The sequence below is a fragment of the Taudactylus pleione genome, unplaced genomic scaffold, assembly GCF_031769625.1.
Source record: "Taudactylus pleione unplaced genomic scaffold, aTauple2 ptg000190l, whole genome shotgun sequence".
Classification (NCBI taxonomy): Eukaryota; Metazoa; Chordata; class Amphibia; order Anura; family Myobatrachidae; genus Taudactylus; species Taudactylus pleione.
The window spans coordinates 1,256,595-1,280,000 of record NW_028284592.1 but is presented as its reverse complement, the minus strand read 5'-3'; the positions used below and the strand labels follow the sequence as shown (position 1 = coordinate 1,280,000).

General features: G+C 45.8%; 1 protein-coding gene across 1 annotated transcript in view; it reads left to right on the top strand.

Moving 5' to 3' along the window:
* Positions 1 to 18,722: 18,722 nt before the first annotated feature.
* LOC148519341 (programmed cell death 1 ligand 1-like) overlaps positions 18,723 to 23,406 on the top strand; it is a 36,856-nt gene continuing 32,172 nt past the window's right edge. The window contains exon 1 of the mRNA XM_088476626.1: positions 18,723 to 18,766. The gene's annotated coding sequence lies outside the window, so the exon portion shown is untranslated. The remainder of the gene's footprint in view (positions 18,767 to 23,406) is intronic.

The window sequence follows — 23,406 nt, the reverse complement described above, 5'->3', positions numbered from 1 at the left end:
CTGCCCACTCCCCCAGTAGGTGCTGTTAATTATCTGCTTGTCCTGTTCCATAGGCAACTGCCTCAACTCCACCTAACACACTCCAGCAGCATCATGCAGTGGTGGGTCTCCACTTCAGTCCAGGCACGCTGACAATTCTGATAGGCAACACTGCGATGTGTTATATTATGTTTACGATGTTGCCTGGGTCATCAGGCGCTGTTGGCAGTGAATGTAGGAGGCTGGAGTCTTCAGGGTGCATGGGCGCCTCCTCAGGCTGCTGGGACCGGTGGTACCAAGGCAAAGGCAGGTGGCTGTGGTGGCACACATGTGGGATCATGCACCCTGGTTGACAGTCCTGATAGCACACCACCTTAGTTACAGCCCTGTATTGAATCTAATTGCACCCAATAGTCCTAATTATTTATCTCAAGTGTTGAGCTATATCCCCAAATGTTTAATATTTATATGCACAACTTAGATTTCTTTGTGTATTAATAAAATGTTGATTTATTTATCCACCTGTAATGTTTATAAACCTTTTATATCAGCACCAGTGACGGCACTAGCAACACTTTGACTGGCAGTGGCTTCCCATTGGAAACGTTACTTGTCAGTCATACACAGGACAGTCTCAGGGGAAGGTGTTTTCTCCCCTGAGACTGCCAGTCTGGGATGTGGTTAGCAGAGAGCATGCTTCCAGCAGGGCAGCCCTACCTCCTGGCTTCTAGGGGCTGCAGTCAATGCAGTCCCTAGGCCAGTGGCGTAACTAGGGTATTTGGAGCCCAGGGCAAATTTGAAAATGGAGCCCCCCCACCCCCATGTGCGCGCGCCGAAGGCGAGCGCGGCAAAAAATGGGCGTGGTCATTTAAAAATGGGGCGTGTCAACATGACACACCCCTTTATTTTCAAACTGAACATTCCTATCCATATGCACCTTAACCAAAGTAGTACCCCCAGTATGCAGTTGTGGTCCCTCTCATGCAGGCCCATAGTAGTGCCCCTTATACAGTATCCCCAGTAGTGGTCCCTCTTATACAGCCCCCAATTAGTTCCCCTTACTCAGTACCCCCAGTAGTGGCCCCCCAAATGCAGTGCCCCACGTAGTGTTCCCCCTTATGCAGTGCCCCCAGTAGCAGTCCCCACAATGCAGTGCGCCCAGTAGCGGTATCCCCTTATGCAGTGCCCTTTTATATAGTGCCCCCAACTGTAGTCCCCCCCATGCAGTTTTCCCAGTAGTAGTCCCCTTATGCAGGCACCCTGTAGTGATCCCCCCTATCTAGTGCCCCCTGTAGTGGTCCCCGCAGTGCCCCTAGCAGTAAGCCCCTTATATAGTGCCCCCAGCAGTAGTGTCCCCCCCTCCCATGCAGTGCCCCCAGTAGTGGTCCCCCTGATGCAGGCTCACAGTAGTGACCCCCCCCTATCCAGTGGTCCCTGTAGTGGCCCTTCCTATTATTGCCCCCATTAGTGGTCCCCCGAGTGCAGTGCCCCTTTTAGAATGCCCCCAGTGGTAGTCCCCCCCCCAAGTAGTAGTCCCCAGTAGAGTACCCCCCCAGTAGAGGTCCTCCCAATGGCACCCCCAGTAGATGTCCCCCCCAGTAGTAGCCAACCCCTCCCCCGTTGTGCAGATAGGTAAGGTTTAAAAATAAATAAATATATATAAAAATATACTTACCTGATTCCACGCTGCTCCTGTCCGCGATCGCAATGCCGCTCCCGCCCTCCAGTCCGCCCGGGCTGGCGCGCTCAGCATTATGGGACTAACGTCATGACGTCAGTCCCATTACCCACTGCAGGAGCCGGACGGAAGTCCGGCTCTTGCAGTGGGTGCTGCAGCAGTCAATGAGAGTCTATCTGACTCTCATTGGCTGCTGTTTAACACACGCATCGCCGCCAGCGCTGGCGGCGATGTGTGTGTTATGCACAGCCTGAGCCCGCCTCCTGGCGCTATTGGGCAAGCGTTCAGGGGGAGGGAACGGGCTCAGGCGTGCAGCACAGGACCGGCGCTGGAAGCCTAGCGCCGGTCCTGTGCAAATGTGTAGCGCTGACCGCACTCCTTGCAACGGCGCCCAGGGCACGAACCCCGCTCGCCCTGCCCTAGTTAGCCACTGCCCTAGGCGCTGGTGTTTTGCGCATGTGAGGTGGCACAATAGCTTGTGCGCATGCTCCGGTCCCGGTGCCTACCAGATCCATTGCGTAGGCACCAGATACGGGACTACAGTGTCTCCTCCTCTCCTCCTACCTGCACTGCAGATCGGATCACCAGCAGTGACAGCCCCCTCATCTGAGAGGGTAGGAACCGCTGCTGATTAACACTGTACTCATCCAGATTTGTATTTCCTGCTCTATGAACTAGGAGGCTGACATACTTCTTGATAAGCAGCTCATTCATTTTATTGGTAGCACTCATTTTTGTGGTTTACATCTGTACATAAATTCATTCCACATGAACTCAAGTAAAAAAAATTCAGATTTTTTCATAAAATTATATAGAAACTGTATGAATTGTTGTTATTTACTAATAGCACAATACAGGAGATTTCATAGAAACCTCCTGGAGAATGCTAATTAGCACTGCAGATCGCAGTCCCTATTATTATCAATGGGGACTACAATTTGACCTCTATGTGCCAAAGTCCAAAAAGCTAATCTTTTCAGAGTTTAGCCCCACTAGTTTAACTACTTTAAGTTTCACAAAGGTGAAAGACTTCTACATAATTCCAGGGATATAACTCGCAGGGATAACGATTACCGCAACTACTGCCCTGTAAGTTTCCCATAGTACATAGCGGGGATACTTTCATTAAAAATTCAAATATCATCCGCAATTCAGAACCTTAATAATCGCGGCAGTTACGATTTGGCATTGTGATTCTATAATGTTACGTAACTACCGAAACCATTATTACTTTTTTTGTAGTACTAGTATTGGCCTCATGAGGGAACTCTAACCATATTTTGTAATAGTCCTTCACAAGATTCCAATCCACAGACAGTGCTCTGCGACTTAAATTACAACCAGTTTATTCATTAAGGTACCGTGCAGAAAATATAAAAGGTGCTTACATGGACTCAGATAAAATAAATGAATTTAAACTACGTTTTAATAAATAGTTGATGGGAAGGGATGGGAGTCGTACAATTCTTTTTGTTTATGTATTTAATATATTCTCGTTTATACTTATATATTACTTAACTGTGGGCCTGATTCAGCAAGGATGGTTATTGCGATTGCGGTAGCAATTGTGTACGCAGTGCTGCTAAAGTATGCTAATAATTGCAATCGCAAAGCACTCTCACTGACAACATGTAGACGCCCACTTCCCCTTTCGCACATCCGTAATACCTTTTCGATCCAGCCAAAACATCGGTAACATCGAATTACATCGGAGCCACTCGCACATTTAAGGGGTCTGTTTACTAAGCAGTGTGAGGAGACAGAGTGAAAAGTGATAAGAAAGTGATAAGGTGCCTTCAATCAGCTCCCAACTGTCATTTTTCAAACACAGCCTGTGACATGACAGTTGGGAGCTAATTGGCTGGCACCTTATCACTGACTTATCACTTTTCACTCTGTCTCCTAACACTGCTTACTAAATAGACTCCTAAGGCAGGACTGACCCTACCACTAAATTGCTAACTTTCCTGCATGCAGTGTGTACTCAGGCTGCGTCTGCCATCGCAGTGGCTAATTTATGCACGCCCCTGTAACGGTGTTCAAACAAACTGGCACACCTGCGTTTCTCCGACCACCACACCGTCCCCACCCTCAAACAGTACTTCCTGTCAATCACTCTGCGTAGTCACTGCGATCGCAGTGGTGGCTTCACGCACGCCCACTGCGATGCATACGCATGCGCAGTGAGAAACAATAGACCTTCTGCATACGCTATAGCAGTTGCGATCCTTGCTGAATCAGGCCCTGTGACCTCAAGTGGCTGTCCATTTCATGTAATGTTAACTATGCAAATAGGTTATTTCATAGTAATCTGCTGTTCTCTTCCTGAGTGGTCCTTCCTCTACAATAAAGTCATGTGATTCCATTTCACTAAAATTACATTCTGTTCGCCCATCAATCATTTCTGCAGCTATTGTCATTTAGGAGCCTATTTATTAATAATCGCGGCACTGCTCCGGTTATTATCAGTCAGCATTGCAGCAGATATTTTAATTTTGAATGAAAATACCGCTGCTATGTACTAAACTGAAGCAGCAGGGACAGTTGTAGATCCTGCAAGTAACTTCTATGGCATTTTGGATGAGTCTTTCAAGGTCGGTAGTTCCCGAAATCATTCTAATTAGTGCAAAATCAACAAACTAATAATAGTATATATATTTTTAGCTGCTAAAGGTACAGCAATATGCTGACACATTGGTCATATAATAACTAATGGATTGCGGTGACACTGAACATTCAGGATATATTAAACACAGGGCAGGATGTACAAAGCATCGCATCCATGATGCCGTACATACCACCCACATAGGGTACATACCGGCAATAATATCGCCGATATTTACCATGAAAATAGCAAAGGACAGCGCTCCTGGTAAGAGCTGTCCTTTGTGATGGAGGGACTTCCGAGTTTATAACCCAGAAGTCCCTATGGCAACGCCGCGGGGGGAGCTGGGAGGGATCCGAGTGGATTCCTCTCAGGGGGCGTCCCGATAAGAAACCCATAGGCTTCTATTGGGCAATGCCATCTAAAGATGGCATTACCCACTGGGACGAAGCACCAGAATGCATTGCATTCAGGTGCTTAGTACATATGGGAAAAGCGGTCATTTTCAGGGATTTTACCGCATTTCTGACTTTAGTACATTCCCGCCCACATTGGGTCTCATTTCGAGCTAGGAGCAATACTGCTAAAGAGGTCATATTTGCACCTGAACTAACCCTGTTGTTATGCAAAGGGTGCAAATGTGATATGGTTTTTTGAATGCAGGGAAACTACTGTCTGCTTTACTTTAATACCACAATTTAGAGTTGAGCCAAGACATAACCCACAAAATGTTAATTCTGTTAGGAAGGCTGTTCCTCCTATCTTCTACACTTTCTGTGAATTAATTCTTCCTATACCTGCTACCCTATCCTATTACATTGATAATAAGATGATATTGATGATATACTGCACAGTGGGCCTGATTTAGCAGAGGACGCTAATGTGATCGCAGCAGCGATTTCGCACTGATCGCAGCTTCGAAAATATGTTAATTCCTGCCAAAGCACAGCCGGCATAAAGATGCCCACAGCTGCTCTCTCATATCCATCCAATGTCACTCTCCTCTCATCGATATATTATAATCTTCTTCTTTGTTTATTATAATCAGTTTTATAATTACACTCTCCAGGTGAGATGAGAGATGAGGCAGCCACAGCTCAGCCTCGCTTCTGTATAGTCAGACACTGCTTGCAGAGCTGGGGCAGGGCCACACCACGGGCAGTAAGCTGCACAGAAAGATAGCTAATAGAGGCATGCCTCTGAGTATTGGGGGTGTGCCTTGAGCACTGATGGACTCCTTGGATATGTCATGTGACATGGACATGGGCGCCGAGAGGGGGGGGAGTGGGTACAGTCTACCAGGGCCCGGGCTTGCTAGAAGGGCCCAGCGTGGCCCAGGTCCGGCGTCGCCCCCCCCTCCCTCACAGCAGCTCAGCACACAGCTTGTGCTGGGCTGCTGTGTGAGACCGCTCGCGGCTGTTGCAGCTTAGCACCGGTCTGGGGGGCTTACAGCGCGGCACTGAAAAAAGTGATTATTTCTTTTTTTATTTCTTTTTTTTTTTCAAGGGGGTGTGGCCACGCCTCCTGCTATTAGACCACGCCCCCTCCATTATCTGGGCCCGGCCAGGCTCACAACGGCCCTGGACAAGGAAGACACAGGAATGCATGTAGGAGAATCAATGGACATTGAAGCTTAGTGTAGTTACAGAGTTACAGTGAGTAGGGAGTGAGACAGGCTCCCAGCACTCAGGCCCATTTCCATGTGTTCCTCCCCAGCCACTGACCTCACTGCATGTCACTGACGCATATAGGCCAGACATGCAACATTTACAACAAATCTGACCAGCTACAAACACTGCAAGTCTCCTTGCACGCAGAGAGCTCTCATGCTGTATATGCAATCGCAGTGGCTAATTTATGCACGCCCATGAAACGGCATTCAAACGGACAAACGCCTGCGTTTTCCAACTACCCCCAAACGCTGATGGACTGTCACTCTCTTTGCGATGGATTACTCTGTGCATCTGTGATTGCTGAGCATGCACAGTGCGGCTTATATGGATGTGCAATGGCCAACAATCGCTCGATCTGCATATGTAATCGCCATTGCGTACGCTGCAGAATCAGGCTTAGTGTTCTTTAATCATACATGTTCTTATATACAGATGCAGAGGTGTCACTTACCTCCATGGCACCTGGTGCGGCAGGAGTAGCTGTATTGCGCGCCGTTGGCGTGCGCACCCAAAAGGGGGCATGGCCTCATCTCTTGAAGTCACGCCCCCTTATGAGTGCTGATCTTGGGGGCGTTACCGCCTCCCATTCTCAGCACACAGTGGGCTTCCACAGCGCTCCCTGCCTCTCTCCATGTCACGGGGACACAATCCCACGGGGTGACACCCAAATAGCAGAGCAGCTCTGCTATTTTGGTGTCACCCCCTCGGATGGTGTCACCCAGTGCGGCCTGCACCCTCCTAGTGACGCCAATGCAGCTGTACATCTTTTTTCCACTAATAAAACAACTGGAAGTGACAAAATTACTTTGCTAGACTGCACTGATCAATTTGATGTGCGACATTTTACATCTGTGTGAGTGAGTCTGAATCTGTATAAGAAATGCTACAATGCAGTGACAGTGGCTTTTTCTCATGTCAAGTTCTGTTGTGCTTCAACTGTCACTTTGTACTTATTTAAACTTAATTCCTATGTAGTTAAAGACCCAGCCGAGCGTCTGTAGTACTCTTTGAGTGGGATGTACCAATACTAAAATGTGGTTGAACCTCTGAAAACTGGAGGTTTGACCGCATTTCCCATATGTGTCAAGTTCCGGAAAGTTAAACTTTCCAGATCTTGTACCCAATAGGCAACGCTTTCTATAGATGGCATTGCCTAATAAAAGCCTATGGGCTTCTTTTAGCTGCATTCCAATAGGATCCCACCCAGGGTCCCCCGTGGCTCACACATACGATTATGCATTAATAAATGCCACTATGCATGCGGTAAGTGACAGGATGGATAGCATTCAATATGCGATGTTTGATACATCCCACCCTTTGAGTGTTGCTTCGCTGTATCTATGTGAAAAAATTTGAAATTTAAAACGAAAAAGAGGATACCCTATACCTCTGAGCAGCTCAGTCACGCCGGCGCCTTGCGTCATATGATGTACTATATTGACGCTACTGTAGGTATATGAGGACACATCTGTAACTACTTTATTCATATCCAGGGGCGTAGGGAGGGCGGTTCCAGTGGAGCGCAAGCTCCAGGCGCCAAAGGTATCCGGAGGCACCGCCCGCTGTGTACCAGGCACCTGTCTAAGCTGACAGCCTGCCAGGCAGAGACGGACTGGGCCGGGGGACAGGGTGCCATGTGCCCCCCGGGCTGCAGCACCATGCGGGCCACAGGCAATCTGTGTCTCTGTGACACAGCTGCACCGTCCGTGTAGCGCTGACTGGACGGAGTTCGGTCAGCACTACACATTGACTGACAAACATACAGCCGCCAGCACCGGCAGCTGTGTGTTTGTTTTAATTAGCAGCCAGTGAGAGTCTGTCAGACTCTCATTGACCTCTGCTGCACTCCATCTTCCGGCTCCTGCAGTGGATAATGGGAGAGACGTCATGACGTCTCTCCCATAATGCAGAGCGGGCTGGCCTGGGAGGACAGATGGAGGAGCGGATGGCGGCGTCGGGAGCGGGGATTCAGGTAAGTGTTTTGGTTTTTTTGTTACGTGTGTCTACTGGGGGGGGGCGGGCACTACTGGTGCCACTACAAGGGGGGGGACCACTACTGGGGGCACTTCAAGGGGGGGACTACAACTGGGGGACTACTACTGGGGGCACTACAAGGGGGGACTACTACTGGGGGCACTACAAGGCGGGGACTACTACTAGGGTCACTACTAGGGGAGGGAACTACTACTAGGGACATTACAAGGGGAGGAGACTACTACTAGGGGCACTGCATGGGGGGGACTAACACTGGGGGCACTGCATAGGGGGGAGAGGACTACCACTGGGGGCAATGCATAGGGGGACCACTACTGGGGGCTCTATATAAAGGGCAAAACTGGAGGTACTGCATAGGGGGGGGACTACAACTGGGGCCACTATATAATGGGCACTGTAAAAGGGTTACCACTATTGGGGGCACTGCATGGGGGGGACTGCTACTGGGGGCACTATATGGGGCACTGCATAGGGTGTATCACTACTGGCGGCACTGCATAGGGGTTACAACTACTGGGGGCACTATATAAGGGACTTACTACTTGGGGCACAAGGGGCACAGCACAGGGGGGACCACTACTGGGGGCACTGTATAAGGGGCACTGCATAGGAGGGATCACTACTGGGGCACTACTAGAGGCCTACATAAGGGCGTCCTCTCCTGGGGCACAGGGGGCACTGCATATGGGCACCACTACAGGGGGCTGCCCCATATCTTCCTCCCTGGAACACTTGAGGGGGGGGGGGCGCCGTAGCACGCATATGCTCCTGGCACCCTGGTTGCACACTACTCCTCTGTTCATATCTTAATTATACAACTTTAAGGGACACACTGGGCCCCATTTATTATAGAAGCTTAATACCAGTGGCATGTATTGTTTAGTATCGCAGTAATACAAATGAAATTGCCACTGGTATTCATCATTACTTACCCCTCTGACAAGGTACAGCAACGTTCTCTTCGTCTGTGGGGTCCTCTACTCACCTGCTGGCAGCCTAACGCTGCCAGTGACGGGCTTCTGTATAATGCGCATGCGTGACGGTCCATCTGCGCATGTGTATGGCACTTTAACCTGATGGGGACCCAGCAATGCTTGGAAGGCTTTGCTGAAGCCGGAAAGGCAGCGCTGGGTACAGCATTAATCTCACCATGTAAATATGACGGGAGCGATGCATTGACAAACAGCAGTAATCTTAGATTACCCCTGGTTGCTGAATAAAGAAAGGATGACATAGCTCCTTTAGCTAACGGCGTTATTCATCGTTGAGATATGGGGCCCTCAATATTTGAAATGACATCATATGACTGTGCTATGCAGAAACATTACCAGGCATGTCTGAGCTAGAAAGTAAATACGATTTTCAGTGACCCAGGTATAAACATGTATGCATGAATAGGTGCAATTAATTACATACTGTTTATGAAAGCCCATTATGTGTGTTTAGTGTGTATAAACCTTAGTGTGTAAATAAGGGATTGGAAATTATAGCAACAGCAAAACAATATAATGGCAGACCGTAGAATATAAGTAGTAATAGGCTATAAGATTCCTTTCCTATTTGATTAGCTGTAAACAATTTCTTGCCCCTGACTAGGTATCTATTATATAATATCTCCACAGTTGCATCTCCGCTCAGAACTCTTAGCGACAGCTGCAGAGACATAGGGCCCTTCCCATCTGCGCATGTGTACAAGCACCGGCCTGTAAGAACTGCATCAGCTGCAGACCCTAAGAGCCGGGACAGGCTGGCAGAGAGGCAGGGGTGTGGCTTTCCACTGGAAGTACACTATCTGTTAATCACGGTCCGGACTGGCAGTCCAAGGGGGAAAAAACACCTCCCACTAGGACTGCCTGTCCTGTGTGTAACTGGCAGATAGTACTTCTCATTGGAAGTCACTACTAGTGCAGCCAGTGACCCTGTCTGGCTCACAGGAGGTAGCGAATTTTACTGGTGAGATGCATCTTTGCAACCCCTAGGTAAAATCCGCCACTGCTACCTAGACATTGGACAGAAAGTGCAATGCAAAAACAGCACTTATCTGTAGAGGACACATAAGCACTATGAAGCTCATTCAGTCAGTCGTGACCGCTGAGCGCTCACAACCGACTCAATGTTGCCCCACAGCACATGCGCACGCGCACGACGGAGCCGGCTCCCTCGTGCGCATGCGTGAGACCCGACTAACGATGGGCGCTCCGACCGTTAGGGGTCTCGTAGCAGACGGGGCGAGCTGTCGATGTTGAGTGAGAGCTCGCCCCGTTTGCTGGGCGGGCCGGGGGCGTGCCCGGCCAAATGGAGGCGTTCCAGTCGGAACGCTTGCCGTTTGGGGCGGCCCCACTGACATCATTGCTGATGTCAGTGGGGAACTTCCTGCTCGAACAGAGCGAGAAGCTCCCTGGGGCTTACGAGTGCCCAGACCCTACCCTAGGGTCTGGTCGTAAGCCACGATGGTCGCGATGGTCTTGACCATAGCGACCATCACCCATGTCGGTCGTTAGAGCTGTGGGTGTTAACCCACAGCTTAACGATCGACAAGGAGGCAGCCATTCAGGATGCAAGTGGCCGCCCTGATTCAGAGCGACCACTTGCATCTAAAGACCGCCTCTGAATGAGGCCCTATGTACTATAACATACATACAGTATGTAGGGAGAAAGCTGAGTAGTTTCCTATGAGGGTCTGCAAATTCTTGAAGTACCACTCATTTTGTACCCAAAATTTCCTTGTCTTTTGACATTTGTAGTCCCCCCTAACTCTGCTTGTATTTCACCTCTGCATCCCTGAACCATGGACATCCCTTTTTCTTTCTTATGACTTATAGCTAATGATTACTTGGAAATACATAATTAAATAGTTCCACTCTGTAAAGTTGTTGAGTGGAATAAAATATGCCATGGGGTCTATGTATTAGCAATGCCTCCCAATGTGGTGGAAGCATGACTTTCCAAACCTGCATTTATGAAAAACATATAGCTGAGTTAACTCAGAATTACCCATCATGTGGATACTGGATAAATGTTTAAGAGCTGGATGTATCAAAGTGAAAATGCTGTCACATATGGATCCCCATATGTAAAAAAATGGTCCTCTACCTGTTCCTGCGGCAAATGGGGCTGCAGCAAGCTATGGAAACATCTAGATGGCATTGACAATAGAAGACTTTGGGCTTCTTTATGCAAAAATCACCGGATAGGGTTCAGAAGGTTCCCTCCCCATTCCTTGTGGCTTGTATACAGTATTTGAAGACTTATGGCAAAAAGCATTTAACCCTCATATCCCCAGAAGTCTACGCATCACTGGGACAGCTCTATATTTAAAAAGCTGTCCTGGCAACAAGGTAATCATACGTACATTACAATGATTGAAAATGCAGATATAAAGGCGATAGAGTGGAGCAATTTACTTGTGAATAATGATACATCTCAGCCTAACTCTTTTACCTTGCCAGCTGAGGCAGCCTTATGTGGCAGCCTGGCACACCTGGTACTATTAGAAGCATGGGCATAACTACCATAGGTGCAAGGGGTGCAGCTGTGAGGGGCCCATTTTCCTTGTCAATGTTACATGTGTTATAGACATTTTTCACCTCTGGGTGGTACATAGGGGCCCTTACAAACTTGCTATGGAGCCTTCAAAGATCTAGTTACGCCTCTGAAGGTTAAAAATCACACAGGGAAACAGTAGGAAAAAATACTAAGAGGCTTTATTTGTACAAACACACAGGAACATTTACTTATAACAAGCATACTTAACAACTCTTCCCTAAAAGCCTATAATAACTGTATCCTCCAGGTGATGTTCCAGTCACTGAGCCATGGTCAGCTGCTCCCTAATCCAATGAGATCAGCCGGCACTTGTAGGCTGTGGGCCTCAGCAGGGGCACACGCTGCCTATTGCAGCACAAAGGCATTTACAGTCGGATTCATACAGATCGATCCTCTAGCTATGTGTGTCACCAACTTCGCTTCCCCTTAGCTCCTGCTTCTGCTCCCCCTTCTTCCTCTATTGGCCCGGTATATACAGTACAGATGAATAATCCCAGTGGGCCGATCTTTTCATTAAGGGGTGGATTTTCTATTTAGAATGATTTCCCATGGATGTTTTTCTGGCAATTTCTGCCATCGATGTAAACCATGGATGGCACCATATGGTAGTCCTGTTGATGACCATCCCTAGAAGTAGACAAGTGGAGAATTGCCAGTAGCAACCAAGACCTACCTGTTAATGACCATCCCTAGAAGTAGACAAGTGGAGAATTGCCATTAGCAACCAAGACCTGTTAATGACCATCCCTAGAAGTAGACAAGTTGGGAATTGCCAATAGCAATGAATCAGCTTATATGTTAGCTATGTGCAACTTGTGCAATTCTCCACTCTTTGGTACATTTGATACCCTTATAAATCTAGCAAATTACTGACTATCTATGCAGGGCCGCAACTAGGGGGGGTCTGGAGGTGCACATGCACCGGGTGTGCCGCTGCACCCGGCGCCAGAGTCCTCCAGCCCGGCGCCGCAGGGAGACTACAAGCCGGACGCCCACTGAGATGTTATTACTAGCGGGCGTCTGGCTGTTCTCCAGTTCTCCGCGCTAGCCGGAGGCTGGAGTTCTCTCCTGAACTCCAGCTTCCGGCTCTCCCACTATGGGAGAGACGTAATGATGTCTCTCCCATAGTTCCGAGGAGCAGCCGGGCGGACCCGATGGCGGCAGTCACAGGAGCGGGGTTTAAGGTAAGTATTTTTTTTTCGTGTGTGTATATGTGGCACTACGGGGGCATTAACAGGGGGCACTAAAGAGGGACTACAGTGGCATTACCTACAGGGGCATTACCAGGGGCTCTACAGGGGCATTACCAGGGGGCACTACAGGGACATCACCAGGGGGCTCTACAGGGACATTACCAGGTGGCTTTACAAGGGCATCATCAGGGGGCACTACAGGTGGCATTACCAGGAGGCTCTACAGGGGGACTACAGTGGCATTACCTACAGGGGCATTACCAGGCAGCTCTACAGGAGCATCATCAGGGGGCACTACAGGGACATCACCAGGGGGCTCTACAGGGGCATTACCAGGCAGCTCTACAGGAGCATCATCATGGGGTGGCATTACCAGGGGGCTCTACAGGGGGACCACAGGGGCATTACCTACAGGGGCACTACCAGGGGGCTCTACAGGGGCATTACCAGGGGCTCTACAGGCGCATTACTAGGGGGCATTACTATTTGGGCACTACAGGGGCATTACCATATGGGGACATTACCATATGGCCACTAGTACAGGGGCATTACTATAGGTGCACTGCTGAAGGGGGCATTACTATGGGGGCATTACTATGGGGGAATTACTGGGGGGGCACCAAATTACTGTCTTGCCCCGGGTGACAAAAACCCTAGTTTTGGCCCTGACCTATGTCACTTTCTTTCACCAACAGCACACATGGTCAGTATATTTTATTGACATTCATCATGTCAACATGGTCTTAATGTTGACATTCATTATGTCGACATTGACCACATCAACATTCATCATGTCAACACCGATGAAATGTCAACATGATTAGAATGTTGACCAAACATTCCTGGTAGACTAGTGGTGAATTACTTGGTTTCACGGCTCCAGTGGTGTCCTTCAAGTTTTGCAGTCAGCTGACAGTGACTTCTGGCCAGTCCTGTGGCACTTTTGATGATGAGTCGCTAACCCCTTACCCTAACCTCCCCTCCCACATCTTAATCCTAACCCTCCCACTTGTGCTTAACCCTCCTCTTCCGTACCCTAACCCTACCCCCAGCTGCCATAGCCTAAACCTAAACTTATGATGAGTGCAGAATTATTCGATATACAAAAAGTGGGAATGACCCACAAGCTAGTAGCGCCTCTGACTGGGTCATTCCCACTTTTTATATGTCGAGTTGTTGTCTTAAATGTGGTGACATTTTTAGGTTATGACGAAGGGTGAATCTATCAACCCTTTTTCTATTTTCATGATCCGTGCAGAATGTTGACATTTTACATGTCGATACTGTGAACATGTCGACATTCTGATGTGGATATGTTGCATGCCGACATTTCAACAATGTCATCATCATAACTGTCGACATTGGGGTGTAGACATTATGATTGTAGACACTATGATTGTGTACAATCTGACTGCATCCCCAGCACACTGCCTGTAAATATCTTGAGCTGTCATGGCTTGTGGAAATGTTACAGAAAATTCCCCATGCTCTTTTTCTTTTTAATATTTATACTTGTAGGTCCCACATGAATGTTTGCAATTCTGGATTTTCTCTTGTAACACTTTCACGTGATGTTAAGGGAAACACTTCTATTACTGCTCTTGAGATTGTGTTATTACTAGTTAGAGGAAGTGGTACATTTCTTTGTATATTTTATTATTTATTAACATGAGTGGTGCTATTACACTATGTGGACTGCCAGTGTAAAATAATATTATTGTAAATATAATTTATAGAGTTCAGTGGATTGAAGTATTATAAAGCTTAAGTACCTGAATATTGTTTAAATAAAGCATTTCTCAAGCACGAAAATTTAATTGATTGACCAAGTAGAGGTCAACAAAACATCCATGGAGAATTGTGCAAATGTGATGCTCAGGAAAAAAAATACTATTACCTGTGATAACCAGTTGTCTCATTTTTTAAAAAATTCAGAAAAGTTACAAACTCTAATTAAATGATTTGGGATGCATAACCTTTTACTTGTGCACCAGTTTTCGTAAATGTTCTTCACTATAGATCACATTTTTATTGTTTATGCTTTTTGTATTGTTTTGGTATATATGTGATTTGAATATAACTAGTGATGAGCAGTCCGGTTTTATTTGGTTATGTTCAGATCTCAAAAACGCATCTAGTGTGTTTTGGATAGACAAGAAGATGAAGCCAAACTTGCTCTAATTTGGCAAAAAGAACCAAGTCAAAACCAAACAGCTCATCTCTACTTTGAGTTTGAACCCAAAATGCTAAAAATAAATGGCATTTCCATAGTGTCAGAACAGCAGTGGAACAAGCAGATAGTACATAAATACATCACTGGACACAGGGCTCGCACTACCATTAGGCAACCTCGGCAGTTTCCTAGTGCTTCAGTGGTTAAGAGAGCACCTAAACAGGGGCTCCGAGAGGGGGGGCGGGTACTAATTACCCGGGCTTGCTGGAGGGGCCCGAGTCTGGCACCGCTACCCCTCCCTCTAAGCTCACAGCAGCACAGCACACGGAACAGTGGGATGCTGCAGCAGTCTCCTATGCCTGTGGGCGGGAGCGATCACACTCCATGTCCTGTAATGTATTGTATTGTATTGTATTGTACTGTAAGTCACTGTAAATCAATCTATTTGTTTATGTACTTTGTAAGGCGCTGCGGAACACTTGTGGCGCCATATAAATAAACGCTAATAATAATAATAATAACCCATGTCGGGATTCTGGTGCTGGTCTTCTGGCCGTGGTTCGGGATTCCGACGTCGGGATTTCAATTGCTGGCATCCCATATGGCAACATTTTAACTACATCCCATAGGGACAAGTCTTTATTGAAGAGAGAAACCTATTGGATTATTACCCTCAATACGAGGTGCCCATTGGGCTTAATGTGGGTTATGAAATTACTCCATTTATTCAATGATAATGTGAACTAGTGTGGTTTTTGGGTCTTAATGTGCATGTTTTTAATTTTATATGCTTGTTACTATACATCGCTAGTCTGGAATTGGGCGTGAATGTCCATTTTTGATTGGTACTATTCTTCTCTAGCATGATGTGTGGGTTAATAATGCTATGCGTTATTTGATGTTATCGGAATGTACTAGATTCAGCTTTTAAGATGTTATGTATAATGTGTTACTTTGGTACCTATTTTGGTGTGCAACATATCTTGTCTATTGTAATTGCATTGTATGATATTTTAAGCTTTGTATGCTTTTGATATATGTTTCATGTGAGACTTAATTTAGCGCTTATATAGCATCTGTATCATCTGTAGGTGTACATAGCACTGAATAGCGCTGGTGAGGATGCGTGTTTTGTTTACTTCAGCAAGCCCGCCCCTTTTGTATGCCAATCACTACATGTTATCTAAATACTACCCATAAGCATCACCTAGGTCAGCCTTCTGACAAAGTCTTGCGATGAAACGTGTCAGTTCATTGCCTAGTTTCGCAGCTCCATTTCTTCCAGCCAGTGGCGTAAGTTCATCCCAGACGCCCGGAGGCAAGTTATAATTTGGTGCCCCCTCCCCCTGTCACAGCCGCTGACACTGTAATGTAGCAATTCGCATGCAGACAGGCTATAGATAGACGAAGGCAGCAGCTGATGTTCTAACATGGAGCTCTCCACTAGTGTATGGTGGCTTCTCAGGTGCCGGGATGGGGTGCCATGAATTGGACAGCCGTAACGGCAAAGTCCGGGTACATAGTTACAGCTCTAAGTGGGTTGAATATGTTGTGGACAATGGAGGAGGTGCCCCTTCAAAGCTGGAGCTCGGCGGCAGGCACCTCCATTGTCTCCCATAGTTCTGCCCCTGCTTCCAGCGGTGTCCTTACTCCTGTGATCTGTGTTGGTCCTGGCATGCTGTCGCTTCCAGAGGCAGTAGGCAGCATGGGTTGAGTCACCTGTCGGTATCCCGGAGGATGGTTGGTTGATTACCTGGTTGGATACACTTATATCATGTGGTAACTTGTCCACCCTGTTTTCAACATTGGTACGAGCCTATGTTATTGAGTAGAGGGTTGGTTTTATGCCATGTTTTGAATAAAACATACTTGTATGCACTATGGAGCAGATGTACCTGGTTTCACCCAGGTAGACCTTAGATATTTGCTATTTCCATTTCTATCTCTCCACTGAAATAACAGATCAATCCTTCACCTCTATAGTAATGCATCACTGCTATAGTAAGACATTACCTTCCCTGACCTGTGTACTAACACATTCCGTTCCCTCCTCTCTGTAGTAACACCTTTCCCTCCCTCACACCTGTAGTAACACATTACCCTCACTCCTATAGTAACCTACTCCCCTTCCTCACCTCTGTAGTAATACATTACCCCTGCTCACCCCTGTAGTAACACAGTTGCCTCCTTCATCCATGTTGTAACACACTCCCTTCCTTCACCCTGTAGCAACACATTTGACATTCCCCTCCCTCACCTGTGTAGTAACACATTTTTCTCTCTCACCTCTGTAGTAACACATTCCCTTCCCTCACTATTCAAATAGAGGAGCCACCCCAACTGCCAGTGATGTTTGGCAGCACTTGGGATGACAGTTGATGTTTGAATAAGAGCTGTGCTACAGCCATGATGAGACAGTCAGGCAGGACATTGACAGGGGGAGGAAACATTTTAGCCTTTTTCACCCCCTTAGGTGTCGAATTTAAAAAAAAATCCCTTCTCAGTGGGCACCTACATCATGGAAGGCATATACTCCCCAATTTTCATGTTTCTATGTCCAGAGGTTCGGGCAGGGCGTTGATGAGTCAGTCAGTCAGCGAGTCAGTCAGGACAATTGATATACAGATATAAAGTGTATATATATATATATATATATATATATATAATATAGTCACGGGCAGCACTCACGTATAAGTAATATAAATCGCTCCGGTGCCTTCCGCATAGGAATCACTTCAATCCCAAAAATACGTAGCAGGTAGTCGGCGGCACTCGGATAATAATCACGTTACACAGGCAGTAATTCCAACGTTTCGATGGTTGCTTTTATTCCATCGTCATCAGGAATGACGATGGAATAAAAGCAACCATCGAAACGTTGGAATTACTGCCTGTGTAACGTGATTATTATCCGAGTGCCGCCGACTACCTGCTACGTATATATATATATATATATATACTTCCAAATACCCGCACTCTCCTTCCAAACATTTGTATGCCGCGGTGCCCGCTACCACATCAATGTATAATCGCAAAAGTGCGGCACTCGGCGGTCTAATAATATGCAATGCAAAGTTCCTTGGCAAGCTTTCGGGCTTTAATGGCCCGTCCTCAGGCTACAGACATCAAACATACAATGAACATAGATTACCTTAAATACCCATAGGGTCTCCAGTGCCACACCGGATGCCTCCGGCTACTTCCCCCACCGCATGCAGAGCTTCCGGCAAAACCGGAACTTACCTCACTGTTGTTCGGGTCGTAGCCATGGTGACTCAGGCGCGTGTATTGGAAAAAATCACCAACACCGCACCTGTCATCCTCGGTTAACTCCCCCACAACATGAGGGATCTCCGGTGATGTCAGAATCCATCCCCCTGCTGTCAGGCCGTAACCATGGCACCCCAGTAGCTTAATTTAAGGCCTTCTGTTTTTTTAGAGGGGCCTCCTGGCTGCTCACATAGCTGTGGGTGACCACCCACAGCTATAGCGAGCGGCCGAAAGCACTCCCACTGACATCACTTGTGATGTCAGTGAGGCCGGCCCCAGTCTGGACAGCCACGCCTCTGACCCGCCTACCAAAGGGGGCGTGCTGTCACTCAACATCGACAGCACGCCCCCTTTGGTACGAGACCCGGAGCAACGGTTTCCCAGTCACTATCCGGGTCTCGCGCATGCGCACTGGGCCACCATCGACCCACAAAGGATTTCCTAAAAGAAGATTTTTCAACATTAAAATATCCCGTCTCTTGGCTTACAGAAATATATGTCTGTAAAATGAATATTCAGTTTCCCATAAAGAGTTACTGGGAAACTGTACTTCCCCTCCCGTAATGTTTGCAGTATATGTTTTCATTTAAGGAACCAAAGACCAGAGATAGAACAGATGATGGGTTCACTCTAATTGTGTCTGTTACGGATAAGGTAAGACAACATAATAGAGTTTGAGTTTTTTCTTTGTTATGTGTGTATTATATTTTATTTTATTTTCTTTATCTTCTTTTATGCAAACATTACTCTATGACTCTTGTGTTTCTTCACCAACTGGTAATACTGGAAAACACAGACAGCTTAAGGAAGTTCTGCTCTCTGATTCTTTATAGCATGTGCGATTGTTAAATAAACATTGATGAATGAAGATTTGCAGTACTTTTCATTGACTCAATAGTACAGTATTTATAGACAACACTCATCACTATTTTCATTTGCTGCTTTCTTATTTTGGAGTAAACTGCTATTACTTTATAATCATTTTGTATGCTGCCTCTTCCTAGATAATTTTACTGTATGCTATACTGGTGATATCTATTGAAATTGCCAAATTTCAGTATATAGAGGTACATTATACCGCAAACCTTTGCTTAGGTAAAAATAAAGTTGCATACAGGTAAACTACTTACTAAAAAAACACTATGTATTTTCGTCTTACCGTTTCTTAACCCAGCAGTCAACTGCATTATTTTACATATCTCCTGAGTGTCCTGATGGTTGATTGGATGTAAATTTAGGATAGAAGTACTAATGGGGTTATTATGTACATCTTGTCAACTTACCCTCAATTAAAAAAAAGCCTAGCAGGATAGTTAGAAAAAAAATTGTGTTATTAGCAAAAATCTGCTAAACCTGGAGCAACTCATGGGAACCGAGGCAGATGCTGATTCTGAAGAACGGATGTTGAGGGAGGCCCACTGTGCAGGCACCTCCTGGCACATATGCCGGACAGGTGCCCAGAGACTAGCGGAGCAATAAACTGTGGGAGAACTGTCTGGTGGGTGTACATAACACCATCTTGTTTTCCTGATAAAAAGCAAGGTAGTAGATCTTTATTCCTTCTAAACAGAGCCCTATGCCTCATATGTATGGTAGACTGCACTACAATGATACTCTTATATCACAGCTGAGTAACAAAGTGATATACTGTATCTATCTATGCTAGGGGAGAGACAATTCTTCAGATATATGCAATAATCTCAGGTAATTTACACACAACTTTAGCAGATGCCCCACCTTTATGCACAATAACTCTTTGGAGGAAATACATACAGAACTAATTTGTACTGTAGTAAAGGTATATATATATTTCAAAGCTCTTCCTGCTTGGACTTTTCTACAGTAAATTCCCATGTTACAGTAATAGTATATCTACAAATTTCACAGTTCAGTATCACATCAACAACTGCTGTGTGGCTAGAAAGGTGAGATTTCATTTTATATTGCATAGAAAGTATATATTTTATTGTATTTCTCAGCAGCAGAGTCCTGTTCTCTCCGCGTATCCAGACAGAAGGCTGGAATGATTCTGTACAATGTGGGTCAGTCAGAGCTGCAGTCTGAATATCACATATATTTGGATGTACAACATGTTTGTGTCTTTTAGATTCATTTCTAGTAAGTCTGCAATTTGTAAAGATGAAAAACAGAAACAAAGATCAATTAAAGGTGTTGGGTTCAACAGGATTAATCATTAAATTACCTGAATGTACTGTATGATTACAATTGGAGAGGATTGGGTGAATTGGTAAAATAAGTTAGACTTTCATTTACAGAATAATAATAATAATAATAATAATAATAATAATAATAATAATAATCTGCATATATAGTATGGTAGCATTCAGCAGACTTTGGGGTCAATCCAGTGGCGTAAGTTCATCCCAGATGCCCGGAGGCAAAGTTCTCCCTCACAGCCACTGACACTGTATGGAGGAGTGAGATAGAGAGTTGTGGGTGAGGGGGCGCCGGACGTGTTACACTGACAAAGAAGCTGCTTAGGAGCAGCAACACCAATGAGTAGAGACAGGCTATAGATAGACAGAGGCGACAGCTGATGGTCTAACACGGAGCTCTCCACTAGTGTATAGTGGTTCCTCAGTTGCCAGGAAGAGGTGCCATGTATTGGGCGGCCGTAACGGTACACTACAACCCTAAGTGGGGTGAATGTATTGTGGGCAATGGAGGAGGTGCCCCTTCAGTGCTGGAGCCCGGCGGTAGGCGCCTCCATTGTCTCCCATAGTTCTGCCCCTGGGTTAATCCAATTAGGTGTGAGTTGCTGTTTTCTCAGCTAATTCATTTTGCAATCCAAGTCAGAGTAATCTCCCAGTTTTCCGTTCGCACCTCACTGGGGGGTGAGAGATGGTAGGGTAAATCTTTATTTTAAGATTAAATTGTCAGGACACCGGGCAGAACCCCCCTAATGAGCCAGAATCTACTGCGCTGCCAGAGAGGAGGGGGCCCACACTGAGTATGCACACGGACCCACTCCTCTCCTAAAACGATTCTGCAGTCTGCAATTGCTTTTTCACCAAAATTAGCATACCTCTCACTTTAGATGTAAAGGGAGCAGAGGACACAGTAAATGGGTCTCCTATAAAAAGACCAAATCTAAAAGGCTCATATACAGATACAATAATATTTTCTTTCGTTTTATTGGGGAGTTTATTAAACTACAGTTGATTTTTCAAAGGACATAATTACACTCCTGTGCGGAATCCATTTAGCCAAGTTTACAGCTCCCACATTCCAAGAGCCTCACTTAATTGAAGATATTTCCAATAATAACGAATGAGGGAAGGCAAAATGTTACAGAACAGAGATAATATAATAGCTCTGTCATAAAGGTTAACTGCAATAACAATAATAATATGAAAAGGATAGGGGAAATACATAATAGGGGGGGGACAACCAATTAGACAAAGATAACAGAAAAACATAAAAGAAGAGACCCCACAGGCCTCAGAGTAGAAAGGAAAACAATTTACTTCACGGTAAATCTTACGGTCAAAATTCTCGGCAAACTAGAACAAAGAAGCTCCAAGCCAAGCCCAGCGAAATCAAAACCTTTCACAGTTCAGAAGCATATGGCACCAGAGAGAACAAAGGGTGAGTAAAGTCAGGTGGCAAAAGAGGAGAACTGCAATTTTTTTGAATTATAATAATCAAAATATAAATGATATATTTAAACATTGTTATAACAAGAGACATGTAATTTAATTGAGTGAGTAAAACTTTGTGGTTGTAGTCAGTATGCTAGGTGCATAGGGCTGATAATAGGTGAAACTTAGACTGCAAGAACATAAAACCCCAAATCACAGATATAATCAAAAAGTGGTTACTGCTAGCAACAAACCAACACAGCAGCCAAACGGCAGCAGCTACAAGGCACAAATAGATCTTTCCAACATTATCTCATGTCACAGGGACCGGTACCATCTCCCAGTTTAACAGTAGCAGCAATGTTCTCCTCTGCCACATAGGTGTACGCATCTGGAGCTGAAGTCAAATCTGTTAAGCAAATTTGTGACTTTATTAGTCTAAACAGGAGCAGATACTATAGTAGAGAACACATTTTACGCCCTTGTGAGTTCCTGGGAATAGTCCTGAGAAATGTAGAACTCAGTGTAGAGCCATTCCACGTTAGAATGTAGACCAAATAGCTTCCTTATGGAGATAGTTGAAGCATTTGAATAGGATGAAGCATGGTCAGGAATTATGTTGCGATCTGGAGGGACCTGTGAGTCGTTCTATGACGAGATTAGTGTAGGAGTCTTGAAAATTCAGCATTTCTGGAAGTGTGGATCCTAAAAACTGGTATAGCGTAGATCCTTTTAGAAGTTTCAGGTAAACCCACAATTCTTAAGTTATTGCGGCAAGATCTATTTTCGGCCAATTTTGCCCAGATCTGATAATCAGATTTCTGTCATTTAGAAACCAGGGATTTTAAACCAGTAATATCCTGGAAAGTCTCTCCCAGTTTGTGTTCCACTATGGAGACCCTTTTAGCAAGTTGCTGGATCTGCCCCTTATATCTGTAACCATCTGTTGTGATATTGCAGCCTGCTCTTTTAGCAAGGGACTGTCTCCTTGATAACTTGTACAATATCCCCATAGGAGAGGGAGGTCACAGTACCTGTGCCTGGGGATGAAGGTGTTATGGTTGGCGATTAAAAAGATACAAGCGATGTGTATAGTGTAACATTAACTGTAGCAATAACATTTGAACAGAAACTGAAAAAGATATCAAAACAAAACTGAAAAAAAAAGAAAAAAACAGAACTGATTAAAACAACAGCATAATCTACAGGCAATGTGGGCAACAATAGTCTGCCGAGGGGAAGCCAGTAACGGCCATACAGAAGCTGGGAGCTGAGCGGGCAACGGGGCCAAGAGGAGATGCGTTCACTCCATCACTGCCGGAACCGGTAATCGTCCATCTGCATCTTTATGCAAATACCACTACAAAGACTACACTACCACTACAAAGACCTTCCCTTGTGTACATCCATCTGAATGTGCAAGGTCTGAGACACCCACTTCCATCGTCCGTACATGCAGCAATACTGATCAATTGCAATATCGAAACTTTCTCCATCTGAGGCCCGTATTTAATTAGCCGCGAAAAGTCGGAATCCGTGAAAAAGTATCGCCGATTGCAACTTGTTGCCAATTGCAAACTGTTTTCGGGTACGCAAAAACACAATGCAATGTAATAGGCGGAAAATAAAAGTGCAAAATCGCTATATTCGGGTGCAAAGATGGGGAAACCACTCAGCATCCTTGGGACAGCC